Here is a 10,953-nt window from a genome sequence, read left to right as displayed (position 1 = left end):
AATTTATCAGCGATCAAATCAGAGTGGGATTACAAGAATAAACCCCCAAACTTAAAAACATCTTCCCCTTACTCCTGCCTTCTTCCTGGGCTCAAATTCGCTCCCAATTTTCCCTTCCTCTTCCCCTCCAGCAGCACTGAGATATGGGGAATGGGAGCTGTGGTCAGTTCATCAGTCTGCTCCTTCCTCTTCAAGTGGGGACTTCTCACACTCTTCCCCTGCTCCAGAGTGGGGTCCCTCCCACAGAAAAGTCCTCCATGAACTTCTGTGTGGGTCCCTCCCATTGGCAGCAGTTCTTCATGAATTGCTTCACTGTGGGTCCCATCCATGGATTGCAGTCCTTCAGGAACAGGCTGCTCCAGTTTTGGTCATCTGTCAGGAGTCACAAGTCCTGTCAGCAAACTTGCACCCACATGGGCTCTTCTTTTTATGGGTTGTCCCAGGTTGGACTTGGCTCCCAGCCAAGTGCCTGGACCCCGGGGACAAAACCTTCCCCCTCCCTTTCACTTTCTCCCAGCCGACCGGAAAAAAACCAAAAGAACCCAAACCGAATAAATTTTAAATGAAAGATTTATATATATATATATATATATATATATATATATATATATATATAAAACTATATACACACTACCAACCAAAGGGAACTCCCCAAAAGGGAAAAGGGAAGGGAAAGGGAAAAGGGAAAAAAGGGATAAAAAGGGATACAAGAGGGACAAAAGGGACAAAAAGTTAAATACTCCCCTCGAGAGGAAGCGAGCCACACTACACAGCTACCAGCACTGTCCGCCTCTCAAGGCCAACCAGACGCGCCAGGCCTCACTCCCTCACCCGGGCAGAGCGATAGTAGAGTTACCTCCACCTTGGGTCCGCCGGAAGAAAGAGAGCGAGAGCTTCCTCTCTCTCCTTATTTATACTCTTGCTTATGTAAAATCGTATGGAATACTGGGAACATGACCTTGGTTCCTTGGTTACAACCTGATCACCAAGGAAGGCCTAGATTCAGAACCACTACAGGGTTCACAGGCATTGGCTCTGTTGGACAAGGGGGAAGCTTCTGGAAGCTTTTCACAGAAGCCCGCCCTGTAGTCCCCCCCCCCTCTCCTTGCCACTTAAACCCAATACAAAGTTTGAATTTATAAAATTTAAAAATAAAACAATCACATGGCACTTGTAGGAAAGATCTTTTGTCAATTGCTTTAAGCAGTTTTCCTAAACTGAAACTGTCATGCAATGTTTTTGGAAAGTAGACATTTCAGACTTCAATGAATAATGTGCTATAATTACTACTTTTAAAAGGATTACTACTAAAAGTCCACTAAAACAAAGAGTACTTTGTTTCCTAATTCTTCATACCAGATGAATTGTCATTGCAACAGCTTTTAATTGCAATTCAAAGTAGACAAAACAGGTGACTCCTTTACAGATGCAACCCCATCTGCTTCTGTGGCTAAGCCTCAGAGGTTTTCTTTAATATTCATGTTTCTGAATCAGATCAAAAAAGGATAAATTACAAGTAACACTGCAGGTAATAAACCATGCCTTATTTTTCAAGTAGTAATGTCATCTTCTACCACTTGGTGTCTGCATTAACACTAGGCTAATTAGAAACATGAACTGATTATCTAACATCTTCTTGCATATAAACCCCAGTCAAACACTGTTCCCCATTGTCTTATTGTGCACTGCACAGATGTGGGCTTACTGGGTACCTATTGCATCATAGTTTCCAGTCCCCGCTAAGCACTGCCTAGAGCAGAAATTGCTAGTCACACTATGAGTTTCAAGGACAGTGCCCTCCTCTACTTCAGGGATGCTGGAAGCAGACAAGAAAACACCCCCAAACGTGCACACATATGTTACCAGCAGAGGTCTGCACCAACCATCTGTGTCTGTGTTGCACAACGTGTAGAACAAGAAGGGATGCTAACCTTCTTGCTCATGATCCTCTTTATCCTCTACTCCCCAGTGTTGTCTCCCTCAGTAAGTTGTTCCATCCTCCATAAACTTACTGATAAGTAGACCAGTTCCTTGCCAGCTCCTAGGGCATAGACTCCCCCCTTGCTATCACAATGCTCAGCCAAGTAGGCCAGGAAAGATGGAAACCCATATGGAGAATTTTGAAATTCAGCCTTTCAAAGGCTTATGAGTTTTGTTTTGGTTTGCAAGTTTTTTGTCTGTTACTGGCAAATATGGCAATACAAATGTACAAGGTGGATCCCTCCAGCAGCTGGGCTCAGGCATGCCATCTGCCCAGTGCCTGCCCCTGGATCCCAATCTCCCAAGTCGCTGGCACCTGGATGTACAAGCCCCTGCCATTGCTGTTACAGCCCCTCCCCTCCTCACAGCCATACACACATGTGTGGAGACATGGTATGAATCCACTGTTAACTGTGCTTAGACATGGAGGGCATCCAGCAGGAGGCCCTGAATCCTCAGCCTCCACAGCTGACAGCACTTGGGCATGCACACCTCTGAGAGGCCTGCAGCGCCATCCTGGCTGCTGGTATATTTGGTTGGTTCTCTTCTCAGATTTTCTCTGACACCAACACTTAAAACTAACAAACAAACAAAAAAACCCCAACACCCTCGGGGAAAAAACTATTCAATGATTTATTTGTGTAATGTATTTTTACATATAGGGAATTTATGGACTATTTCATGAACTGATCACAAGAAAGGTTACTGGATACCAGATACTTGAAAGTCATTTGTTGTGCTCAGTCATCTCTAATGTTCTTTGTTTCTTGACTAATAAGATCTAACTTTCATAACATATTTTTCCCTGAATTAATTTCCTCTTAGCAAAATATATTTCCCTTAGCAATCTGAAACGACTGCATAAATACAAAATCTACTCTACAACCATTTGTAAAAACAGAATTCCTGTCTGATGTTCACAGAAGGAATTTAACTCCTCTATCCACTTCCCACAAGCGAAGTACTCGCATGTAAAAATAAGTATGATGCAAGCTGGCCCATACATGTGCAAGCTGAGCAAAGGGGCCTTTCAGGCCTCAACAGAAAGCAGAGTAAGTGAGACTGTGGCCAGCTAGGAAAAGCAAGCTTCTCTAAGTCACTCATATGACTTCATATTAGCATGTCATTGCTAGTCTCATTAGTATGACAGCATTAGTCCCTACCTAGAAAAAAACTATGGAGAAAGGATTGCTTACCAAAGCAGACTTACTTTGTTGGGAGGTTTTTTGTATGTTTTGGTTTGGTTTTGGCGGTTTGTTTGTTTGTTTGTTTTTTCTTGGTTAATTGGTTTTAGCTTTTGTTTTGTTTTTTTTTTAAATAATAGTAAGACTAACATAGAATTGTTTATGTTCGTGCTGATGAATTTTAGGCAAAGCACTGTTTGAAAGAGGAGCAGAAAGGGAAATGCTGATACTGATGAGAAGAAAAGTTGGGTTCTACATTTATTAGTGATTTGCAACTTAAATATGTTCTTAAGTAGTTGATTGTAGAATAAGATGTAGGGGAAAACACAAAGTACAAAGTGCATCCCTACTGTTTATAGAGATCATTCTCCATAACACTGGATTTTTCAGCCTAGGTAAGTATGTCTCCATGAACATTTTGAACAGCAGCCTTTGCTTTCATTTTAAGTAAATCACTTTTCTTAGAGGCTCTCCAGCAAGGATTTGGAATGTATACTAGTGAAGTCTATAGGTAATTTCGGTCTGCAGGTCCCATATATTTGTTAACTGCTGTACAGATCCTCCAGAGAAATGTACTGCCTTTGCCTACTCTATGCTTCAACATCAAGGCCAGCTGTTTGGCAGCAAGGCTGGGCATTCAGCCAGAGCTCTACTTGATCCAGAAAAGGTTTTATCTTTCCTAATGTATACTGCAAATATTTTGTTCTAGCAGATCTGATTTGAAACTTTCCTGGGTGATTGATGAGATCTGCCCTGAGACACCACAGACCGTTTCCTCTTCCTTGTGGGTAACTGCAGATGTAATGTCTGTGGGATCAAAACGTTTTGTCCATAACTCTTGCTGGCTTCCATGTGGCCCAAAGGAGAGAGTTCAAACTGAATGAGTTTGAATCGGGCCCAGCAAAGAATTACGCCATGCAGTAAAAATGTTGAGAAAGTGCTCTTAGCAGCTGTGAAGAAAGCTGAGGGAGAGTTGTCTATCCCATAAATGGCACAGTCAAGGTCAAACTACTTCCACCCTGTCTCCTAGCCCTATGCCAGAGCCATTGCTAGTAATAACAGATGGTTTCCAGGCCAGCACTGGGCAATAGGATCCTTACGGCAAGGCCAAGTAGCGTGTTGTGCACAGTAACCTCTCTTCAGTAAGCAACATATTACACAGAGCAAGGAAAGGATTTTACTTGTCACAGGGATGCTGAAAGTAGAAAACAGCAGGAAGAAACAGAGTGGGAAAGGTGAGAAAGGCAGTTTCCCATCCTCAGAACAGATCTCTGTAGGTTTTCCAGTTTCCCATCCTCAGAACACATCTTTGTAGGTTTTCCTGTCCACTTGTAACAGATCCAGTTCAAGGGAAGACTCAAGGGTTTCACAGCCTTAAGGAAGATTCACAGCCTAGAATCAGACATAGATTTATGCGATGACTAGCATACTGGGTAGTGTGGAGTATAGATGGATACTATGTAGGGTTCTTGTAGGTCACTTAAGGAAGAGAATGATCAAGAGAGCGTAGAGGCACTGGTCAATCTATACAAACAAGGAGTTGTAGGAGGATGACTGTACCATGTAAGAATTGTCTAAGTCCCTGATACATCATCCTATGAGAACACTTCTATCAGAAAGGATTACTTCTGGACCTCTGATATGACCTACACCATCAACAAGGGAAGGAATAACAGAAGCATTTGAAATAGAATGGCAGCAAAGTTGTCAGAGAAGCACTCTTCAACCACTAAGTGATGTATGTGAACAGTTGGAAAGGGCAGTAGCATAGCTTTATGCTCAGAATCACTTCTGTAGAGTTGTCTTTATGGCCAGTCTGATTAACTCATGGTAGATGAACTTAGCAAATAAGATGCAGAGACTGCACAAGAGTTATTCATTCAATGCATTTTGTTTCTCCCACCATGCAAGACTCATTGGTAGTACCAATCTTAACTTCCTGCACTGGTAGCCACGTGGATTAACTGGCTTCTGAGAATTTTGCGCAATCCTAAGAAGCTTGATGTTCACATTGTCTGTCACCTTCTGAGTACATACACAAGAGATTACTTCCATCTAACAAAAACAGGTCTCGTGGACCATGTCTGTCATCACCTCATGAAGAACCACCTGGGATAAACTTCATAGCTATCACCAGGCAACTCTGAATGAGAAAACAGCTACAGCTTGGAGATGGAAACAGCCTCTCCAGGTCCCAGCAGGCAGGTGTAGAGCCACAAGCACATCTGTCTTGGGTACAAATTAACTTGTTTCCAATGAGTCCATGCATCCTTCCCACCATGTCAAAAGAAAAAGACAGCTGAAGTTTTGTGTTTCTGTAAGCAGAGCGAATACTCTGTCTACCTGCTCAGTGGCATCAGTCAATGCCACACCACAATTCTGTCAGGGACTTTGCAAGAAAAGAGGATCCCATTGCAAGCTTCAGCTGTCAAGCAACTATGACAAAGATCTTCCAGTTAAGAGCTCTTGTAGTGGAGGCCTCCCTTGTGGCCTCACAGGAACCTGGAGCTGTTTTCAGGCTTCTGAATGCTTCAAGCCAGTGGTGGATTTGAGGCATGGCAAAAAGTAAAGCTGCCTTATCACAAAGCTACATGAGTGCTTCAGCTTGGCACATGGCAGCAGGAATGGCAGCCTCTCCTTGCTCCAGTGCATGACCTGCTTGGAGGAACGGCAGCTATTCTGCTAGCTCAACCTAAACATAATAACCACAGGCAACCAGATATCCCAATCTGTTTCAATGCTGACATTTCACTCCTCCTTCCTCATGCCTTTTTTGCTTTCACCACAATAAATGTGTTTCATCGTGGACACCTACATGTCCATGAAGCGCTCTTCAGTCCAGGAGCTCAGAGGCATAGACTTACTGTGAAGCCAACGCTTGCTGCAATTGGACACTGATATTATGAACGGACTCCTTAACTTAGTTTACGTGGCTGTGGAGTGGAGACTGTCATCCCAGGTAACGATCATGTTTCTGCCCTTCAGTCACAACAACTCCATGCAGCGCTACAGGTTGAGGGAAGAGCGGCTGTAAAACTGCCCAGCAGAAAAGGCCCTGGGTGCTGGGTCAACAGCAGCTGTACATGAGCTAGCAATGTGCCCAGGTGTCCAGGAAGGCAGGTGGCATCCTGGCTTGTATCAGAAATAGTGTGATTAATCCACCAGGATTAAGGCAGTGATTGTCCCCCTGTACTTGGCACTGGTGAGGCCACACCTCAAGTACTGTGTCTAGGTCTGGGTCCCTCACTACAAGAAGGACTTGGAGGTGTTGGAGCGAGTCCAGAGAAGGACAACAAATCTGGTGAAGGGGCTGGAGCAGAAATCTGATGAGAAGTGGTCGAGGGAGCTGTAGTTGTTTGGCCTGGAGAAGAGGAGGCTCAGGGGAGACTTTATTGCTCTCTACAGCTATCTGAAAGGAAGTTGTAGCAAGGTGGGAGTTGGTCTCCTCTCTCAGGCAACTAGAGATAGGACAAGAGGAATGTAGCAGGGGAGGTTTAGATTGGGTATTAGGAAAAATTTTTTCACTGAAAGGGTTGTCAGGAATTGGCATGGGCTGCTTGGGGAAGTGGCTGTCACTGCTCCTTCAGGGATCCTGGAAGTATTTAAAAGACGTAGAGATGTGGCATGAACGGACATAGTTTAGCGATGGACTTGGAAGTGCTGCATTAAAGGTTGGACTTGATCTTAGAGGTCTTTTCCAACCTAAGCAATTCTATGATTCACTGCTGATACCCACAGACAGGAGATACATGCACTGCCATCACAAGGGGACTTTGTAATGTCCAGGTATGTTCTGTTCACCTACAGTCTTCAGGATACCAAATGCATGTCTGTTGCACTGCATGTGTGTAAGATCTCAAGATGAAAAGGTACTGGCAAACTCAAGAAGTCCTGAAGAAATCCCAGCTGACCTCTGTCCACAGTTTGTGCATGCACTGGAAAGAACTGATGGTGAGGCTATTTTTAATTTCTCAAGGAAGGGAGAGAAAGTTGCAAAGTGCAGTATTGAGCTAGGAGGCTTTGGTGCAAGAAAGTTGGAATGCTGGTCGAAAGTCTGGGGGAGAAGTGCCTGCATACTCTTCTGGTCCCTGGCCTTGATTTTAGGCCCTTCAAAGAGCAAATGGAGACATGTGCTGATGGATGAGTCACCACTCTGACAGATTTCCTGGACTCCTGGCCAACACCTACATCTGTCCACTCTACCTCCTTTGCCCTCCATATTCCTAGTTCAAGCGTTTTTCTACAGCAAAATAAATTTTCAGCCATGCTCTCTTACTGATGCAGGCTTTTCCTATCCTTGTTGTTATCATCACTTTAAAGGACCTGCTAAACCATATTATTCTTTCTTATCAGTCCCTATCTAATCTGTCCTACAGCTGCTGTACATCATTGTTAGCTAGAAACCCTGCCAAAAAATCTTTCTCTTCTTTGATCTTCTGTACTCCTCTGCTCCCTTATCAATGGCCCAATGTGAATATGGCTCAGGTCAGGACTTTTATACCAGCACCAAGCTGTTTCTCTTCTGGAAATCTCCTTCCTGAGATGTCCAAGTGATTTAGTTGTGGTCCAAGAACAGTTAACAATAATAGCTCTGAAGGTGGAGATGGAGGACATAGGTACATTTAAGGAGAGGAAGGTGCACTGCAACAGAGCAATTTCTATTTAAAGAGCAAATGCATATAGGTAGTTGCCTGTGCTGCCTATAGATGAGGACCAGTGCGCAGGATAAACCAATGAAAAATACTTAGGCAGCTGACCACACAAGATAAATTAGCTCCTAGAAATCTATACAAAATCGAATATGGCTTTGATCTAGTATGATAGCTAATAAAAGTGATCTACGTCTTTCACGATGACACCTGGTGTAACTTTAATTCTACCCACAGTCATTCTGCTATGCATAAATGATTCTTTCAGGTTTAGTATTGAAGCAGCTGATTACCTATCTGATGCCATGTTAACATGGTAGATGAGGGTTCCAGGGCACATCCTTACTAAGCAAATTTTACATTAGCTTTCTCACTGCTTGTCCCATATGTCTCAGCATTGGTTATTTTTTTAATAGTAAAGCTTACACCCAACAGATCTGAAGGAAAGCATTTTTATTCTAATAATGTTCCTAGAAGGAACAATGCATTACTTATAGACTCTTCTCCTAGCAAACAGTTTAGCCAGATCTATTTTTTCCTTCCATTTTAGAGCACATGCAATCACACTATGAGTTGGGATCCCTTCTCCTTGCCAGGATTCACATAGCAGGTTCCACATTCCCCCAGCTATCCTCTACACAGCGGCCTGGAAAAGGACAACATAAAGATGATCCTGGGACTACCTAGATTGCAGAAGGAATCCTGACCAGTTCATTCCCAGGAACTTTCGTGAGAGCCTCCTTAATATATTCTCTCAACCTCTCATTCAAAGGCATGTGACCCTTCTGACAAAAGCAACTCTCTGCAGGGGTCTGCATTAACCAGGATAGGAAGACAGAGCATCTGATTTCATACAACTCTTCAGAACCCACTTAAAAAATACTTTCAAAAGCTTTTTAGATATTCAGCAAAAACTTCATTTGTTTATGATCTTTCTTACAGAGAATTTTTTCTACAGCTAAAATTATTGTTAAAACCCTCTCTGTGCTTGTTATCACAATTTAATTTCCATGTCTAAATAAGCCTTTGAAGAAAAAGTCTGTAAGATTTAATTATCTTCAATTAGGTGTTACTGCTGGCAAAACATTCTCTCTTAAGAAAAGTGACAAGTCTCAAAGGCAGCATTCCTTATCACTGAGTTAAAAAACAAACCTTCCAAAATCTGTACGCTTTCCAACCTTTTCTAGATGGGGAAGAAAAACAAAATAGTACACAAGAATAACTTTAAAATTTTCATAGACTATCCTTTATGATACAGAACAATTAGATAATTATTTATGTCACTGAATACTTAAAAAATATGGTGTGTTAAGTATTTAATTGCTGTGTAATAAGCTAAGATAAATATTCATATAAAGCAGCCTTTTGAAAGTAATCCCTATCAGAGTCCCAAATATATCACTGGAAATAGAACGTGGGAATGTCAAGGTGACACATTTACTCTGCTCCTGTTGTTTTGCTGCACATCTACACAATGCACATGGTGATGCAAGGTCTGCAAGGCAGAGTTCCCACCAGAAGCGTTGACACATCTCCAGCAGTGTGAGGCAAGAATCACACCCGGCTGTCTGTGCACCCTCTGTCCCTACGCTGCCACCCTGAATGCAAATATAATTGTGAACAGCTTGCGAACCGCCTCCCACGCTTTCTCCATTTACTACACAGCTATTTTATGTAGGCAGCCAGAAGAGTATTTTCATGCGCATGAACATGCCTGGCTGGAAGCTGCAGCTGTTCGGCTTTTGATTTATCATGTGTTCAGCTTCTCTGACATAGGGCTGGCAACCCTTGTAAGAGTAGGGAAGACAGGGTGGGAAGAGGAGATGGCTGGTGGTTGACAGCTGTTTCAGCCTCTGCACTTTAATTGGCTCTGAATATGTCTTCACACTCTAAATTTGGCTGACGCTTACTGTTCATCAGAAGAGAACACAGAGCCTTGAAGAGAGGAAGGACTGAGCCAAGTAGAAGGTTTAAGGGAGAAAATACGACATGATTTAAGCCTGTTCAGGGTTACTCATGACAGGCCTTCTTTAATGGGAAATACAAGCCATTTTGAAGAACGTAAAAGCCCGTATTTCCAGAGGACAAATTATAAGAATGCCCCAAATCACGCTTTGTAAGAACCAGAAACTTCTGTTCTGGATTTCTACTTGTCTCCCTATCAGCTACATTTGAGACATGAAAACTGTATCTCCACTCTCCTGTTCAGGAATGTATTTACTGAAAAAAAGGGTGACAACAGTGCAGCTAAGGAAACTGTCTGCTCTTTATCTTCTCCTCAACACTGTCTCCTGGTGACTAGCACACTCTGAAGATCACTTGTTAAAGATGCACCTCGTTCAGCTGGACAACCTTTCTCTCACACCCCCATCCCGTTTGAGACCGTGGTTTGTTCAGTTTTTTACTCTTCCTACCTTCATCAGATACAAGGCTGGTCAGATACACTACTGAATTCTACTCTCTGTGCCTTCTCCATCCTATCACAGAAGCACAGAATATTCTGAGTTGGAAGGGACCCACAAGGATCATTGATTCCACCTCTTAAGTGAAGGGCTATGGGCCACAAAGGCTATGAAGCAGATAGATCTGGTCAGTATGAAGAAGGCTTTCAGCCTGGTTGGGGGTGGCCAGAATGAAGGCCCTACGGGCCAAAATCCTGGAGATGTCCCGGAGAGTTAGAACTGTTGAAGAACCTTTCAGTCACCTCTCATTTGCTGTGTTGCCCCGGTGGAATTACACCTGTGGCAATGCCCAGCTTCAGAGAAAAGAACTGAGGTTGCATCACTCAGGTATGCTGTATTTGCATCTCATCATTTCGAGGGGTGTGAACTTGGCCATAATAAAGGTCTGAGACACTATCTGCCTTTATCTGTGTTGTTGAGTTCAGTGTTCTTTATAGAAATACATTAATAGCAAGCATTGGGCAACACTGCCACATATATATCCTACTTACATATTCAACTCAATTGCCATTATTTACCAATATTGCCATAATTTATAATTTATAATTTACCAATTGCCATTATTTACCACTATTAGCAGAATTGGCATTGCAAGCATCAAAGTTATCGACTACAAGGTTGCCAAAGACTCCAGCACTGTCAGTGTTGCCAAATCAAAGATGTACGTGCTGAAGCTAA

The 10,953-nt window shown here is 42.9% G+C and overlaps 1 long non-coding RNA gene across 1 annotated transcript; it reads right to left on the bottom strand.

Annotated features, from left to right (window-relative positions):
- Nucleotides 1-273: 273 nt before the first annotated feature.
- On the bottom strand, nucleotides 274-9,399 carry LOC114055136. Its single transcript, XR_003570658.1, has 3 exons — nucleotides 9,390-9,399; nucleotides 5,214-5,219; nucleotides 274-356 (listed from the first exon to the last, which is right to left on the bottom strand). It is a non-coding gene; the product is annotated as an uncharacterized LOC114055136 (long non-coding RNA).
- Between the last annotated feature and the right edge of the window lie 1,554 nt (nucleotides 9,400-10,953).

This window comes from Empidonax traillii, unplaced genomic scaffold (genome assembly GCF_003031625.1).
Source record: "Empidonax traillii isolate 1590-97213 ecotype Southwest subspecies unplaced genomic scaffold, ASM303162v1 scaffold48:size2401408, whole genome shotgun sequence".
NCBI classification, from domain to species: Eukaryota; Metazoa; Chordata; class Aves; order Passeriformes; family Tyrannidae; genus Empidonax; species Empidonax traillii.
The sequence above is the reverse complement of the archived record's forward strand: the minus strand, read 5'-3'. Positions and strand labels throughout refer to the sequence as shown.